We start from the raw sequence: 15548 nt of genomic DNA, 5'->3' as shown, positions 1-15548 counted from the left end.
TGTACAATAGAAATTGTATGCAATTTGACAGGCACAACCTTGTCAAGATGAATGGTTAATGTTGTAGTAATTAATTGCTTATTGCCATTCTAGGATTCTAGCAGAAACTTGTCCCCGACCTTATACTTTACGTTATATTTTTACTAACTACCATCTCATTATGCTCTTATTACCGTAGTGGAAGACATATTTGTTTATTATCACTGGAAATGAGTTTTCCATTAATTATATATTCCGCTGTGTGTGTGTTTAATTATCATAAATTAAATGTGAATATATTTAAAATGAGTCAAGGTAGCAAAACATTGCCTTTGTCATAAGATGTGAATTTGTATGTCATAGAGAGATAATAATGATCGACCTACGCAATGATTCAAATTAAGATTGAAAACTGTGATTAAATTGTAAAAAATTCCGTTTCGTAATTACGTTAACCACATAACCAGAGACTAATTTTCACGGAATGATCCAATTATTTCGGTAAGCTTGACTAATAATAGCATTATAGTGGGTAGGTGGTAAGGTAATTGTGCACGGCAACCTTTTTCAAATAGCGCCTGTAAATGTATTAATTGCCGTTCAAAAAGACCGTAAAAGTTATATTCGAAAGGTTAAAGTTAGATTCGGATTTCTGTCGCGTTTTTGGAGATTTTGGTGTAGATTATGGCCATTGTTTTTGGTCTTGCTATTATTATTAGAGCTGGTGGATGCGGTCAGTTGGTTGTCCGTTGTTCTCAGAATTCAAAACAGGAAGCATCTATTAAAGCTGAAAATACGCAATGGAAATATTTGAATATAATAAATCAGTACGAAATAATACCTATCAATGTCATCTAACGCAGCGATTCTCAACCTTTTTGTAATCGCGACCCCCTATTTTCTGGGTCTGATGATCGCGACTCCCTAGTACTTAATCCTATTGTTAATGCCATTGAGGAACCCAGTTAAATGAACTACACGCTAAACTAAATATTTTTTATTTATTGTTAGCGAGTTGAATACATACAACAGTTATGTAATGCCCTTATACGGGGTGTCAATTTTAAAACTATGCAGTCGGCCATATTTTCCAAACTAAAGAAGATATTGACAATCGCGCAAAACCGTTTCGGGGATATCGAGGGTGAACCAGAATGACGTTATGAGTGACAACCCCCCACCCCTCCTTAACTCCCCAGCCCCCCTCCTCAAAAAACCTAAATGGCAACCCCATACTTGTGACACATCGTTGGAAAGTTACTAAAAAATGCTTTCCAGTGGTTCCAATAAAGTCAGTATTCATTAAAACAACTTAACAAAAATTTAATAATTAACAAAAAAAATCTAAATGTTGACATTGAGCGATTTATGTTGTTATTGTCTTTAGCACTTCCAGATTTCGTTAAAAATCCAAACAGATTTTATTGCGTGCTCATTTTGAAACTAAATAAATTAACCACATCACACACATAAAGTTATTGGTAAATTGAAGCAATGTTCTCGACAAATGGCGAGTTCGTGTGGTATCACTACCAGGCGTCTCGGAGTCGGAACTCCCAGCGGTTGTAGCTGACTGTGTAAATTTTAATTACTACAAAACGACTTTTCCGTCACAACTTTCTTATGCACTTTGCATTTTGTTGAATTCGGAATTGAAATCGAAATTATCTTGCCTATCCTGTACCTACCGCGACCCTCAAAAATCTACGCGCGACCGACCCCCCAGGTTGAGAATCGCTGATCTAACGTACTCAAAGTGTAAAATGAGTTGCCTATACGCCTGAAGTGGATAAGTGAAAAACCAAATCATTTAACAATAAATCGTATATACAAGGTATAATACTCATTGCAATGTTGTCAAAACGACTACCCAAAATTAATAACTACGCGACGACTACACCACAGGAATATTATTCTGTTCTTTCAACGTCTTTAATCACACTGAAAGGGAATATGATCATGGTCTATTAGTGAGCACTCCTCGGAGCACTCTTAATTATCTGCACGAAAATCGGACACTAAATAATACATGAATATTATTACAGTACGCCGTGTTCCTTTCTACAGACGCTGTATATTGATAGCAATTGGCTGGCGGGTTTCCGGGTAATACACAATCTTGACACGTCTCTTCGTCAACCGGAACTGACTTCTACAGTTGGTCGCGTACTAAAAATGTCAAATCTTCCCTTCGGAAAGCGACCGGAAGGCTGCTAACCCCTGCTAACCCCTCTCTGTACAAAACTCGTACGCAAACTGACGCAGGTAAGTTAAGAGTTAAATGCCGATTCATAACACGAGTTTGCTTATAAATAGCTTACTACAAGTCTGACTCTCGTTAAGATTTTAAACGAACTTATGTCCTTGCTCTTGAGCTATTAGTTGAAATACGAATGGCTAGCGTTTTTAGTTATAATTAAATTGACGGCGATCAAATTAGGGAGAATACAACGGTGTACGGTACACAAAAAGAGCAAAAGTTGGAAATTGTTGGTTGCAATAGGATGATGCACCTACACACAACGCCCTAATTGTGCGGAAAAGTCCTATCGCACGAATGTCCTGGTAAATGGAAAATTTGTTCGATAGGTATTCTCGCATGATTGTGTGCGGGTCCACCATCCTGTTGAAACCAACAGTTTCCAAATTATGTTTTTGTATGTGTGCCGTATTTATTATATTGTGCCTTCACCGTATCCTGCGAAAATCAGATCTGGTTCAGAAATTCATGTCTTCATGTGAAGAAGTTGTAACGGTACGTTACGGAGTCAAAGTTTTACCGGATCGGATATTTACTGTATATGATACCGACAGGGATACCGATGACGCTCTGATCACACGGCATTTGGTTTTCCTTTTCTGCAAAAACCCGAATATGCTCTTGCCTTGTTCTTTTCTACCCCCCCCCCCCCGGTTTCTTTCGGAATTCGGTAAAACACCAAATCTGCACTCGCCTACACATCATTGTGCTGGTATCGACATGACACAAACACCATAGTTTTGTGCTTGTTTTATGCTGATTAATGCACCACTGCTCAGGTTTTCTGCGCCTTTCCCTTCGGAGTAATTCAAAATTTCTAAAAAGTGTTTTGTGTCTATTTTATCATTTCCTCAGATCGACACGATACGTTGCATACCTGCTGCCGGGAATGTAGAAATTATCAAAATTTGGATTTGTGCATGTTATAGCCATACCCAGGAGCTCGTTTGCTATATTTGATTACACGTTTATTATTATTTGATATTGCTGACTATTATACACTGCGTTCAAGATATCATACGGATCTCGAACACCATACAAGATACTATAATGATCAAATTAGGGAAAAGTTGGACAATTAAACAGTTATTATCATGCTGTGAATGAGACAAAATTGCGATTACTTTCGAAAAACCGAAATTTGTCGATTTTGTTTTTATCTTTTCGTGATGTTATTTGAGCAGTTACAGAAAAAGGAGAAACACTTTCTCATTGCCACTGTTTCGTTTCTGAGAAATAATCATCAATTTTTTTTTTGCCCCGTATAAAAGTACATACTGTATTGAGTAGCATTTTTTATTATGAAAATAACAATGTACGTCACACAAAAAAACAAAAGTTAGGAACTGTTGGTTTCAACAGGATGGTGCACCCGTCTTAATCGTGCGAGATTACATATCAGACAAATTTTCCATTTTCCAGGGAACTGGAATTCAAACCTAGAACTAGTGGGTCGCGTGTCCTGTGCCGGTTGACTTATGGGCAGATCAACGTAAGAACTAGTCAAAATTTTTAAAGCTGAAATGGACGAGTTGTTCTATTACTTCTATCCATAACTTTGTGCTACTGTTACTTACGGATAACAGAAAAAGTGGGATAATTCAAACAATTACAAGTGTTGGGAGAAGTTCAATGTTTTTGCGATAGATCGTGCCACATTGACATGAAGTTGGAGCATAAAATTTCTGCAAAATAAAAGGCGCAAAAAACCTGACTATTGGCGCACAAAACAAGCACAAACTAAGGGTGTTGTGTCTTATCGATATCAGCATGACGATGACGATTATTATGGTGAACTCCCAACTAAACATTTTGATTTTCTCTGAGGCGGAAGGCGCACAAAACCTGGGAATTAGCGCACAGATTAGCACAAAATAGGCACAAAACTATGACATAGGTTTCAAGTCGCTCCGATTGTAAGAGGTGCTACGTTACGGTGGCACTCCCTTTAGAAATGTCGAATTACTCCGAAAGGAAAGACGCACAAAACCTGAATATTGGCGCACAAATCAGCACAACACGAGCACCAAACTGTGGTATTAGAGAGGAGAATGATGGTGGTCCATCATTAAGTTGGACCCCCAATGGAAAATTTTGATTTTCTCAGCGTACACAAATGAGCGCAATATTTTAGTGATGTAACAAATTGGGGTGTCGATTAAGGGGTGCCAATTTAACCCGTCCTTTAAAACTGAATAATTAATCCAAGCAGTGTGCGATGAGAACGCTCGAATCTAGCTGAATAAACATAAATAAACTCCACGTTTGAATACCATCCACTTGCTTTTGATATCGTCTTGATACACGTATAGGCACTCTGTTCTAAGAAAGGAAGGGTTGATTTCGATTTTATTTACATGTTATTAGCTTCGTATCGATTCAAGTGTGACCTAAGGGGTACATTATATACTTACATCTAATAAAATAAATAAAAGGTTCGAGACGTCTCTTTTAAGTTATCCTGAAAGAAAAATAAATTGAAATTGTACAAAGAGATATTTTATCCAGGATTAAAAAGCGCCTTTGGAAAGACCACTTTATAGCGAAAAAACTTTAAGCCAAAGTGTTTCGGAAATTTTTGAAAGCTCTTTAATTTTTAAGTCAAAAGTTGATCGTGTCAGGCACCTACGGGTAACTGCGCGTTTGAGTTATGCTTTCTACAAACAATCGGGCGATGCCAAAAGTTTTTCCAATTAATGGCACTTGCGTGGAATGCTAATAACCAGGCACGATTTGCAGAGAAATGAAAGAGCGTTGAACGGTTATAGTGATACGGTTTTCAGTTTAAAGGATGTGATCTCTCGAGGTAATGGTCGTTTTATGCTTCTAACCGAGGAACGTATTTCATTAATTTTATCGACTTTTCAGGCGCTTCTAGTAGAAATACTCGCATGTCCGGATGTTCACTTCACTGTCCAGTTTTATTAATTGTTAAGTGACTTGCTCTGTTCATAAGATCAAACTCGGACGCTGTCGCAGTATTACTAAATTTACGACCAGATGCAAGGGGTGAACGTGTATGACGCACAGAAACAGAAGTAATGGAAAAATTAAATAAGAAATAGTTTAGAAACTGAAAATAAATCAGTTTAAAATAATATTACAATAAACGTGCAAAATATTTTCATTTTATGAACGTTTACACGTGGATCGTAGGTAATCAAATGTGATCACTTTTATGATAAACGGGCGCTCAGCATACTAGTTACACGTACAGGGTGTCACACCAGGCCATATCCATGGAACCCTTGAAACAGATTTTGTTAAAAACAGAAAGGCCAGGAGAATCCGCTGGAAATTATTTTCAAATTTCTAGGCTTGCCGCCAGAGGGCGTAAGATTCATGGATAAGTAGAAATAGTATATTAAGATACAAGTAGTGTATAATCAAGTATTTAAAGCACGCGCAACGAGTTTAATGGCACGACGCGAAGCGTTTCAAAAAATTAACTACAGCTGACACAATTCTTGGACACGAGAAGAAAAATCTGGCATGAAAACTCCATCCGGGTCGCACAAAGGATACGAATAACTACCTAATTGATTGACAATTACAAACATTGATTTTAAACACTCATGAAATGAAAAATTATAACAACATTCTTGAAAGAAAGAACATCTCACCAAGTTTGTTGGGACAAATTACACCGCACGCAAGCGTGCGACAAATAAAATAAGAAAATCTAAAAGTTACTTAGTTTTTTCTTTTCAAAGATCGTAATAATCTGGTCGTACAAAGGTTTGCGACAAAGAAGGCGTATGTATCTTCACACACAAATGCTGACAGCTTCTTTGGTTTTCTTTAACACGCAAACTCGACGACAAACAACTCTAACTTGATAAATAAAATGTCGAATTGCTTAATTCGGCTTAATTAAACAAAATTATTTTATAATTATTATGACTTAAGATCAGTTCCCGTGGTAAGCGTTAACGGAGTCACTGCCAAGTGTTAAAATGTTAACAAAGCTGTCAAAGCCAGAACGGAGGCTGCTGTCGGTTGAATAAAATCTCCCCCGTGTTTTATTTGTTTAATTTGAAAGAATATAGACAACATGCGGCATCTAACGGAAGAATTTTACAACATATAATACAGGATGTTTACAAACAAAATTTTGACTTTTGTTTTTCCTTGCAGTATATCCCGTTATTAGGACCAAATGTGCATTTTCGTTGAAAGCAATTAAATTTAGCGTTGATGCCATTTTCGTGAAGCTGATGAATATTGAGGTGGCATCCAAAGAGGCCTAAGCAATCTTCGAAAATGGCTAAACGAACGTCAGCAAATGATAAGCAAACGAATTGTATACAAAAACATGAAATGTTTGTGGGTACCACAACCGTGATAGCTGGTAGCGTCCATTTGGCATATCGGCATACAGATAAGGTGATCTAAACAAATGTCGAAAATGAATCGAATTGTATCGAGGCCTACGATACTTACAATGTATACGTACAATGTACATGGTCCTATACTATTTTGGTATTCAAATGTGCGTGTAATTGTTTTACATTCCAGGGATTAATAAATTGACACTTTTTTGTCTACAGGGATATAACTCTGTGTCATAAATACCTACTGTAAAAAGTGTAAGATGGTTGAAAATGTTTCACATGAGGGTACAATAAAAATATGGATGAGGTTCAGTACAAGAGATATCACACTACACAGTAATCCCTTGTGTGTGTGCTTGCAACTTTTAGGTTTGGGTCGGACAACAACCGTTACAAGGGTTACACCCTTCGTGCATTACTATAGTTTGTTATCTAGCGAACATTATGCTTATGCAACTAAATGCACTCTACAGATTATTCATCCCGTGGTTTATAAAGAGTAGTGGTTACGTTGGGGATGTGAGACCGGAATTAATTGAGTGTAGATAATTTCATTTTCTATGTATGCTATTATTACTGCCGTCTCTGAATATTGGGGTCCGGACAAATGTTACTACTGTTACTGTCTACAGCCTGACAATAACTTCTTCACGTAAAATAAAACAGTTGGTCATTCTTGGTGAACAGTTGCCAGTCACATTCCCATCTTTTGATGATCATCCATTTTCATCGATTTAGTTTACCTGTAAGAAAAACTTTAGGAAATGAACATTCCAGTTTCTAACATTCATCAGCATACATATTACAGTAATGTAGGACAGTGTTTAAATGAAGCCCTATAAAGCGAACTCCTGTAAAACCTTTAGTACTATTTTTCTGTAATAAATAGCATTCAGGCAGCTTCATAGACCATCGTAATCGATTCCTTGCCCTTGAAAACATACATTTAGACACCTTAATAATGAGTATAACTGTCACAGCAGCAGAATATATATATACCAAGTAAAATTGGTGTCGGTCATTTTGAAAATGGCGTCTAAAAAACCCCGTCCAGAATACGGTGATTTCTACCCAGTTTTTCTGATTCTCCTGTATGTATTTCATTCTGTTACGTAAGACAAATCATCACTCCAGTACAGGGACTGTATTATATAATATGATTATTATAAATATTATATTAAACAATATTTCTTTTTGTTATAGGTGAGTACCCTGTTCGTCAGATTGGGCATCCTTAACCAGCACCAGTGACGGTTGAATTCATGAAAGGTAGTAGCGCACAGTGAAATTCGCACAACGTATTTGGGAAGGCATGGTGAACGTAATGGCGGTTTTGCACAGGCATTCGGAAAACCAGCTGATATGTGGAAAAATTGTTTTTGAAAATTTCGGAGCCTTTAAAAAAGCCGACACTCATAGAATAATGCCCGGTTCAATCAAAATGTTATTGTACAGGGTGGTTCGAATTTGTGGTTAACCATTCGGATCTCTGTGACGGTAAGAGAGGAAGAAAGGTGTCTCCTTTTGAGACTAAAAAAACGCATTTGAAATTTTTCAAAAATCTTTGAAAATAACTGAGATATCACCGAAAAACTTGAAATATCAAATTTCGTTGTCATTTTCTCTAGCTTAAACGGTCTGAAATCACATACTTTATCACGGTCAATAAATACGACTAAATACTTCAAAAAACTGCAGTCATTATTATGGTATACAATTTTACAATAAACTCCCTCAGAGTTACCGTTCGTTATCTGTAAAAGAGTTAAAAAAAACCGTTACCAGTTATTTAAAATTAAACGCTTTCTATTCTAGTCATGAGTTTTTGTCATCTCGGTTTTGATAAATGAATGTGCCTGGTATATTGTCTGCGATTTTAATTATTTATTTAATGTATGTTATGTTTGTGACTAAATGTAATGTAATATGTACGTATATCTCTTACTGGACAAATCTTATATAGTCTATGGCTATTACAGAGAATAAACTTAAAAAAAAAAAAAAAAAAAATATAGCTTTTTTGTTTAAACGCTGAAATTTTCTTTAAAATCGGCTTTCTCTGTAGAAAAATAATCCTGGTAGCCGGTAGAGGGGCGTTAGTCGCTAGAAAATAATAACAAACATTTTCCGGTATCGCGTGTATAAATTGCATTGTGCGTTTGCCATTTATAAACATTTAAATTTAAAGTTGTGATTAGGATTTAATGCTTCCTGGGAAAGGTACCTACAGTGATATAACACAAACAACGATAAGGGGTTGTTGTGGTATTATACCACTGTACTGACCATTTTTGGTAAATTTATTTAATTTTAATATTCCAGTAAGATATTGTAGAAGTGACTTTTCGTGGCCCACTGAAAAGTTTCCATGACCTACCAATATTCTGTCTTTCGTTCGTGGCCCCTAAGAAATACGTCATGGTCCCCGTTGAAAAACACTGGATTAGATGACTGTCTCTTTGCTTGTCCGTTATGCATTACTACACTATATTATCCCCATAGGGCACTCCTGCGAAGTCTTCTAACAATCCCACCTGGTAAATACGTCCTACGACGAATGCCGGCTATGTATATCTCAAAAAGAACACATGGCAATATTTTGAAAATTTCACAATCAATAAGAGGAATTCATTTAAAATTTTTCAAGTTGGCTGCACTTCCGGTCATGTCGGAAGTTGTACCAGCCTGATTATTTTAGGTAGAACACCCTATATATTTCATTTTCATTTTCTACGTAATATCCTGTATACATTTCATGTATAATGTCCTATACCTAAATTTAACCGTATTTGACACATTTTAATTTTTATATGTTATTATATTTAATTTGAGCTGGGTAGCTTTTAGAAGAAGTTCTGCTTGAGTGGATTGTGCTGATGTGATTACAAATAAATATAAGGTCTCGGTGTAAATTACCTGTATAAATTTCACGCCCAACTTCTGAGCAACACCCTTCTGTAATCTAAAAAAATTCTCTTTTCGGAAACATAACACACAAAACAGAAATTTTCCAAAAAATTAAAACAAGATTTAGAAAAAGGCCAACAAAATTTAAAAATCAAATATCTTTTTCGGATTTTTTTAATCACCTGAACATTTTTTGAATTTGTTTAATATTTTCATCTTTGTTGAATTGCTTTCAACCAGTTTTCAATCACTTCAGTATAATCCATGGTATGTTACCTATACCTACTTTTAAAAAAATAATCTAGTATAATACCTTATTAGATTAAAATATACACCGTGTTCCATTTAAAAAATGAGGTTAGATACGATAATTTTTTTACTTGGCCTCGTATAATTATTCTGAAAGTGGAAGATTATTCAACAATCATTATAAAACACTTTTATATGACTTTTCTTTCAGTACCTCTTGTAACTAAGAAAATATATGTTCATTCTGAAATTGACAATTATTTTTGATGATTGAAACGAATATACGGAATTGGAAATGCATATAAATGCATATTCGGAAAGACTGTTTAGATGCTTGCATATTTAAGAAACTTTAAACATACCATCGCATTAATATTATAACAAATGCTAACTTATTTCGGAATTTTTAGAATCGGAGAATGTTTGTCCACGATTTTCTTTTACTTTTAGAAAGTATCTACAAGTAAAGTATTTACGGACTGTTGCGACGAACTTACCAGTACCTCGCGCGCCACCAGGAGACTTTGACAACTTGCTTCTAGTCAAGGACGGTCGGTTTCGGTTGCGGAAATTCGGAACACACCCACTACTCCAGGGTACGGGTAAATGGTGGCGGGTCACCGGCGAATAATCTAAAACAGAATTACGGCACACGGCAAAACAATGTACCAGAACGGGAACGGAAGCAAAATTTTAATTGCTATTGGAGATCGAAATCAAGGAAAGAGACCCCTAACGGTAATAAAAAGTGTCAAACACCTACCTTGAAATTATACGGTATGGTTAGTGTACGAAGTAAAAGCAAAAAAGATTTCTAAATAACGTCCTTTTATAAAATTCGGCAATTTCGGCACGAGGAAGTCGGATCATAACATTAAACGATTAGAACATTTTTTCATTACCGTTTCGGCTATCTATCATTCCAACAAACTTGAAAACGGCTTAAAATTCACACGCTTCATTTGACACCAAACACATGTCAATCAGACGCCGATTGCTGCAACACATCTGATTAGCTACCTGTAATTATGCTTTCTTAGTCCGGGAAGTCGAGGCACTATAAAGATTAGTCACCGGCGATAACTGTAACATTAAGCAATTATTTCCCTCTTTAGTATAAAAACAGTCACGTCAAGCATCGCAAGTAGCCGCCCACTGCAAAACTGGTCAGCTGTGAAGAGTACGCAAATTATGCTATTATACGTTCACATCTACCTAGCCCATGCAAACAAAAAGACATAAGTTTTGCAGTAGGCGGATATCTGTGACTGTTTTTATACTACACGAAATATAGGTCCCACCAAAGAACAAGCCCAATTTGAAGTACTCAGTTCTCGACTAATCAGAGAATGCAATTTTTAAACTGCGTTTTAGGAGAGGAAATAGTTCGTTAGTGCAGGGACCGCAATGACCGGGATCGAAATGGCCAGGACCGAAACGGCAAGGACCGTAACGGCGGAACCCAAATGTCCTGCTTCGTTCCGTAAGACGCACTCGCTAGTTATAAAGTGAGTGCTGATGTAGAAATTTATGATTCAAATATTACTCAACAAACATTACATGTAATGACACGTTTTCATTCAAGAACCGTACACTGAACCAAAAACTTAAAACACTAACACTTTTGCGTAAATTTTGTATGATCATACTGTATTCTTTCTTCTGGTAAGCCAACATGTTACAAGTCATATTTTGTGACAACTGAATTTTTTGTTGTAATGTGCCTCTTTGGAGGAAAGAGTGACTTTCAGTGCTTACTGTAATCGTGACCATAACTGCACGGTTCTACTATAATGTTGGGTTTAGCTTCCTGACGACTAATACGTTAAAATTGGAAAACGCAGAAATTGACTAATTCACCTGCTTCATTGCCACCATGTGTGAAAGCGCCAGTGATGCGTCCCGCGTCTTTTACAAAAGACCCTTATAATTGTTCCCTCTCCATCATCCTATGAATACGTTGCTTAGAAATAAAGCACCCAATGCGAAACTTGCTATGTAAGCGATTTCTGTTATATCCTCTTTCGCCTCGTCTTGTTTGCTTCAATTTATTTTCCCTTTACTCGGCCAAGATGAATTTAATATCAATTTTGCTTACGCTGCCGGATTGTATTAATTCAATTATTGATTACCAAGTTGCTTCTGGTGACAGTTTGTAGATAAATCAATGGAAGGAGAGTGATTGATGGCAAATATACAATATTATATAGATCAATCACGAAAGCCTCCTTTCCAAACCAATTAGGTCTTACTAATGAATTCCTATTTAGATACTAGGTAAGTAGCCGAAATTTAATGATTGCGGAGTTAAAACGCACACCGCTCGTACTAAATTAATCTGATTCACCTGTTGATTTTCGTGAAAAAAAAGGTTACGGTTTTGGAAACGTCTGTCCGTGTGACAAATACCAGAGCGCGCTGATTAATTTCGATTGAACCCAAATGCGATCACTTTAAAGATAAATCACAAATCCGTTTCCCACAAGAGCGTCTGAAGGATCGGGCGTTTTGTAGGACGAATTACGTACAAACAGTTCAATTTGCGAACTTCGGATTAGAGTGTCACACGTTATTATCATTCGTTCCGCATCTTACGATTTCGCATTCAAATTCGTTTTCAGTTGCGAAATTCGCGTCCAATTATTTTTTTTATTTATTTCGAGAGCGCTTTTCTAGGGATGGAATAATGCCTTCCACTCGCTTCCACTACTAAAAAAGTAGTCAATCGTACATCTCTGGTTAAATGAGCAGTTGTTCAAAAGGAGCGCAATTCAAGGTTCAACTGAACCACGAGTGGATACAAAAAATGTAACTAATGGATTTTCAATAAATGAAGGTTTTCTTATATGATTGCATTTGGTACACTAACGGCGTAAAACCCATCGCATCGATGATAAATTACTAGTTGGACTTGGGATAGCATATTTTCCATATCAAACCTTTCCAGAACTGTACTATAATATACCATTTCCTATTTCGATTTTTAAATGTTCTTAACTCGTGTTCTTATTAACCTATGAGTCCTATTAACGCACAATTTTTAAGTTGGTAACCTAAATTCCCTGCCGTATTTAACAATCGATTGCATTTATTTTCAAATTAGGGTTATGTTTTGACTTTTGATATACAGAAATACAAGATTCCCTTTCTAGTTGACTAAAAGCGAGACATGTATGGCTGATCAAGTGTTAATCAAATTACAAGAAGAAAAATATGAAAAAACCACTTTACTTTCTCCCAAAAGGGAATTAAATATTACGTTATGTAGCGTGACAGCCGAGGTAACACATTGTGGGGCTTTGGAGTAAATTTTACATTAATGATTAATGCCTTTTTTGTAACAAGTTCAAAGTCTACGTGCAAACTGTGACCAATTACAAGTACGAATTTTGTACCTATCTATTCCGAAAAAGAACTACAGGTTATGAAGTCGAAGATAGAGGAGAGAGAGAAGGATAACGAGGATACCGTCGGAGACGCTTGAATCAATTTTAAAGAAGCAGCTTATTGCGTTTAGCACTTTTCCTCTGTTATTAATATCGTGAGCCTGATTTGTGTAGTATCGTTATGCTAGAGGAAGGGGTACATGACGCTAATAAGCCCCCCAGGTATGATCATGAAATTAATGAAAATGAATAGAGGACACCTTAATAACGCGCTTTGAATAAAAAAAATTTGCAGAGGAAGCCTTAAATTTTCCACAATCTTAATTAAAAGTTCACTTCATTTCGTGGAAAGATGGTGTTATTTTGCTTATATTTCGTCATTCTTTAGTTGGCGATACTGAAAAATGTTATGTGACAGCTTTCTTTATTCATTTATAAACAAAGGTAGAATATTATACAATACAATTTTAGATTTTGCTCGTCTAATACACCGAATAAGCGACACTTCCATGTCACACGTGGATACACTTTGATAACACCACTTTTCGAAACATAGACACTCTAAACTTGAATGCATTAGGAAGAAGAACAAGAATGTCGTAAAAAAGGCTACATATTGCATCTCGCAAAGATCGACTTCTCTGTATCAATCACCGATAGGGGAATCCGGGGCACTTCCTCCATGTTTCATATACTAATTCGTTCGTATCGACTGCCGATTAACTTGGAACGCCTTTTTTGTATGAATCGCTGCTTAGCATCCACCGCCTTATACGGTCAAGAGGGGAAAGAATATATTTCGCATCTTCATGAATCGCCTGTATGCTAGAGAAATTGTGTTTCGTGATTATCAGATACTTGTCATGCATTCTTGATGCCTTTTATAATATGCTCTACACCGTTTTTTGATAGTATGGACCAAAATCGCTCTTCTTTGACTCTAGTTAACTGCAGAAACCCATTTTTCCTTATTTATCCAATAACCAATAACAGGACTATTAAACAATTTTGTCATTTTTGGCGTACTTTGAAGGGCACTGCATACATTTTCCAAATTACTACAATAATTTGTTAATGTAGGGTTCAATAAAAATTGTTTTGTTACGTTAACATATCGGTTAATTATTAATTACTTTTTTTTACCAAACTTGTATAAATATTGAAACTGTGTTAGGTGTCAAATTGTCCGTAGAATTCAAAAATGTAAAATTTATACAGGATGTGCCATTTAAAATTTGAAACTTGGTTGAACCGGAGATGACAGAAAAATGCTGTTTGAGTACGTCTTTACTCATATCACCCGCTGTTACAGTTGCGCGCCTAGTTTGTTTACATAAAACAAACATTTGAAGAGAGAAGTAGGGTACTTAACACACTATAACTTCAATTCAAATATATTTCTAGATTTAAATATGAATTTTCAATTTTGAACTGATGCGAAATACATTATAGAAGAGGACACTAATTGTAATTACACTGATATATATATTTTTAAAAAGTAGCTTACATTTTTTTATATATTGCTTGCTGTGTGCAATGGGGATTCACTATTTGATGGTTGCGCTGGTGTTCTTGTTTCCTTTAATGGGCCACCTTAACAATGGTTCATTTACAATACAGGGTGGCCCACTGAAAACAGTCAATGCCAATTTTGCCAACTTAACGACAGTTTTGCCAGAAACGCTCGAACACGTTAATGTTAGTTTTGAGCGGGACACCTAAATTAAGTAATACTACTTACATAACTAACTTTAACCCTGAGAAGGGCGTGAATTGCACCCCAAAAATTTTAAATGGGAAGGGGTAGTAAATGTTCGATAGGTCGAAAGGAATGTTCATTATGTTTTCAGTACTGTTTTTATTTTTCAAATCCGATCAGTAGTTCCAGAGAAAACTTGTACAGAAACTATTGCAACTTGCGCCCCAAGAATATGGTTGAAAAGAGGTTATTTATAGGCTATAGACAAGGGAAGTGTATTTCTCAAAGAGTTGGCATCCCTACTATTGGCGGTATACCAAAAAAAATATTTGCAGTTGGAGCACCCTGAAAGGTATACGGGGCATTGCTTCCGTCGTACGTCGGCGACTCTTCTGGCTAACGCTGGCGCCGATATCAACGTGCTCAAACGACACGGAGGTTGGAAGAGTTCTTCCGTAGCTGAAAATTACATTGAAGAGTCTATTGAAGGAAAGACGAAGGTGGCAAGAATTATTCAAGGGGTGAATTACTGTTAATATTACTAATAATATTCTTAAGCTTTAATTCGAATTTTTTTTTTTTTTTATTAAACACGCACTAGGCGTATACATTGCAACTAGTAGGTACTATCTAGCAATTTGTTTTTAACAGTTTCTTACCTACATCTAAGTCTACAGTCTTGAATCTAGGTAAGTCTTAGCGATTGGTGGATGTACTCCCATTGGCGCACTCCA

The sequence above is a fragment of the Photinus pyralis genome, unplaced genomic scaffold, assembly GCF_008802855.1.
Source record: "Photinus pyralis isolate 1611_PpyrPB1 unplaced genomic scaffold, Ppyr1.3 Ppyr1.4_LG6, whole genome shotgun sequence".
Classification (NCBI taxonomy): domain Eukaryota; kingdom Metazoa; phylum Arthropoda; class Insecta; order Coleoptera; family Lampyridae; genus Photinus; species Photinus pyralis.
The sequence above is the reverse complement of the archived record's forward strand: the minus strand, read 5'-3'. Positions refer to the sequence as shown.